The sequence below is a fragment of the Rattus norvegicus genome, chromosome 2 (assembly GCF_021556685.1).
Source record: "Rattus norvegicus strain SHRSP/BbbUtx chromosome 2, alternate assembly SHRSP_T2T, whole genome shotgun sequence".
NCBI classification, from domain to species: Eukaryota; Metazoa; Chordata; class Mammalia; order Rodentia; family Muridae; genus Rattus; species Rattus norvegicus.
Genome location: NC_141535.1, coordinates 94399163 through 94402460, shown reverse-complemented (window position 1 = coordinate 94402460; position 3298 = coordinate 94399163). Strand labels below are relative to the sequence as shown.

Sequence of the window (3298 nt, the reverse complement as noted above, 5' to 3'; positions counted from 1 at the left end):
AGTCCTGGTTGTCCTGGAGCTTGACATACAGACCAGGCTGGCCTCCAACTCAAAGAAATCTGCTTGCCTCTGCGTCCTAGGCCTGGAATTAAAGGAATGTGCCACTCTGCCGAGATTGGATCAAGGATTTTCTTGCCTAAATATGTTGCAGATCTGTGTCTTCAAGATGAATGAGGGGGAAACAAAAACAAAAACAAAACAACAACAACAAAAAAAAAAAAAAAAAAAAAAAAAAAAAAAAAAAAAAACCTAACTACAGCCCAAGTTGTTTTATATAGGAAGCGGGAAGCGGTGTGGAACGGAATTTTTCAAAACTCAATGAGGTGCCTGTATGGTCCGTTGACGTCCAGCTTTGACACTTACCTGTTCCCGTATGTGCCGTGCGCCACTGCAACCTCCGCTTCTACGCACTTGCTGATGTTGGCCATGGATTTTTCAACACAGACACACGACCTGGGAGTACAGCTCTAAGCCGTCCTCCTTCCCAGAGTTTGAGTGGTACTGCACCCTCTGTCCTGTCACCCTGCTCCCGAGGGTGGCCTGGGGGATGATCAGAACAGCACCAGGCAGATCCAGGATTGAGATGTGCTTGCTGCTTTCTGTTTCACTTAACTTCACATTTAACAGCATATTGACCATTTTGGGAAGAAGTTCTGTATCAGCTCCCTTGAAGAAAGACACATAGATCACCAATCCTCTCTGAATCTCCACCCACAGTGCCGCTGCGTCATCAGACAAGCGCACTTGCAGGTCAGCGAGCAGGCACCGCTGCAAGAGAGCTGGAGCCTGGGCCGCATGACTGCCGTCCGCCATGACTGTAAGTCCACACTTAAGACACAACATATATAGAATTGTTTTTAAAAAACGTGAAGCTTAGCTCCGAAAAGTAGAAAAGAAAAAAAAAAACGTGAAGCTTAGGTAATTGCAGATGGAACCCATGCCTGACCCTGCTAAACTGGCCAAGACCCTAGTCTACATAGATTACAAGACCTAGATGCAAACCTACAACTATTCTACTAAAGCAGAGGGGAAACTGCTCTTAATGACATGATCTCTCTGCCGAGCAGAGGTTCCCTCAGCCCTCGCCAGAGAAGCCTCTTGCAGTCGATAGAATCCAGCGGAGACCTTCAACTGGACAGTGCACACAGTAAGACACTTTGGAGTACTTGATCCCGAAGGAGAAGTCTCCATCAAACCCTTCCCCTTGTGGTTCAGGAAGCTACTGGAAAGAAGGGGCAGAAAGATTTTTTTCATTGGGTATTTTATTTATTAACATTTCAAATGTTATCCCCTTTTCCAGTCTCCCCTCTGTAATACCCCTATCCCATCCTCCCTTACCCTGCTTCTGTGAGGGTGCTCCCTCACCCACCCACCCACTCACTCCTGCCTCCCCACACTGGCATTTCCCTACACTAGAGCATCGAGCCTTCCCAGGACCAAGGGCTTCCTCTTCCATTGATGTCCAACAAGGCCATCCTCTGCTACATATGTGGCTGGAGCCCTGGATCCACCCAAGCATATGCTGTGATTGGTGGTTGGTGGTTTAGTCCCTGGGAGCTCTGCGGATTCTGGTTGGTTATTATTGCTGTTCTTCCTATGGGGTTGCAAACCTCTTTTGCTCCTTCAGTCCTTCAACTCCTCCATTAGGGAACAAGTGCTCAGTCCATTGGTTGGTTGCGAGCATCTGCATCTGTGTTTGTCAGGCTCTGGCAGAGCCTCTCAGGAGACAGCTACATCAGGCTCCTGACAGCAAGCACTTCTTGGCACCAGCAACAGTGACTGTGTTTGGTGACAGTATATGGGATGGATCCCCAAGTGGGGCAGGCTGTGAATGGCCTTCCCTTCAGTCTCTGCTCCACACATTACCCCCTGTATTGCCTCCCTTGAGCATTTTGTTCCCCCTTCTAAGAAGGACTGAAGCATCCACACTTTGGTCTTCCTTCTTCTTGAACTTCTTGTGGTCTGTGGATTATATCTTAGGTATTCTGACCTTTTGGAATCAGTGAGTGCATACCATGCGAGTTCTTTTGTGACTGGTTTACCTTGCTCAGGATGATATTTTCAAGTTCCACCCATTTGCCTAAGAATTTCATGAGGTCATTGGTTTTTTGTTTTGTTTTGTTTTGTTTTGAATTTTTTTATTAACTTGAGTATTTCTTATATACATTTCGAGTGTTATTCCCTTTCCCGGTTTCCGGGCAAACATCCCCCTCCCCCCTCCCTTTCCTTATGGGTGTTCTCCTCCCCACCCTCCCCCCATTGCCGCCCTCCCCCCAACAGTCTAGTTCACTGGGGGTTCAGTCTTAGCAGGACCCAGGGCTTCCCCTTCCACTGGTGCTCTTACTAGGATATTCATTGCTACCTATGAGGTCAGAGTCCAGGGTCAGTCCATGTATAGTCTTTAGGTAGTGGCTTATCCCTGGAAGCTCTGGTTGCTTGGCATTGTTGTAAATATGGGGTCTCTAGCCCCTTCAAGCTCTTCCAGTTCTTTCTCTGATTCCTTCAACGGGGGTCCTATTCTCAGTTCAGTGGTTTGCTGCTGGCATTCGCCTCTGTATTTGCTGTATTCTGGCTGTGTCTCTCAGGAGCGATCTGCATCCGGCTCCTGTCGGTCTGCACTTCTTTGCTTCATCCATCTTGTCTAATTGGGTGGCTGTATATGTGTGGGTCACATGTGGGGCAGGCTCTGAATGGGTGTTCCTTCAGTCTCTGTTTTAATCTTTGCCTCTCTCTTCCCTGCCAAGGGGATTCTTGTTCCCCTTTTAAAGAAGGAGTGAAGTATTCACATTTTGATCATATGTCTTGAGTTTCATTTGTTCTAGGCATCTAGGGTAATTCCAGCATTTTGGCTAATAGCCACTTATCAATGAGTGCATGCCATGTATGTCTTTCTGTGATTGGGTTAGCTCACTCAGGATGATATTTTCCACTTCCAACCATTTGCCTACGAATTTCATAAACTCGTTGTTTTTGATAGCTGAGTAATATTCCATTGTGTAGATGTACCACATTTTCTGTATCCATTCCTCTGTTGAAGGGCATCTGGGTTCTTTCCAGCTTCTGGCTATTATAAATAAGGCTGCAATAAACATAGTGGAGCACGTGTCTTTTTTCTATGTTGGGGCATCTTTTGGGTATATGCCCAAGAGAGGTATAGCTGGATCCTCAGGCAGTTCAATGTCCAATTTTCTGAGGAACCTCCAGACTGATTTCCAGAATGGTTTTACCAGTCTGCAATCCCACCAACAATGGAGGAGTGTTCCTCTTTCTCCACATCCTCGCCAGCATCTGCTGTCAC

General features: G+C 46.8%; 1 pseudogene; it reads right to left on the bottom strand.

Moving 5' to 3' along the window:
• Positions 1 to 308: 308 nt before the first annotated feature.
• Dtd2-ps1 (D-aminoacyl-tRNA deacylase 2, pseudogene 1) lies at positions 309 to 813 on the bottom strand (annotated as a pseudogene).
• Positions 814 to 3298: the final 2485 nt, after the last annotated feature.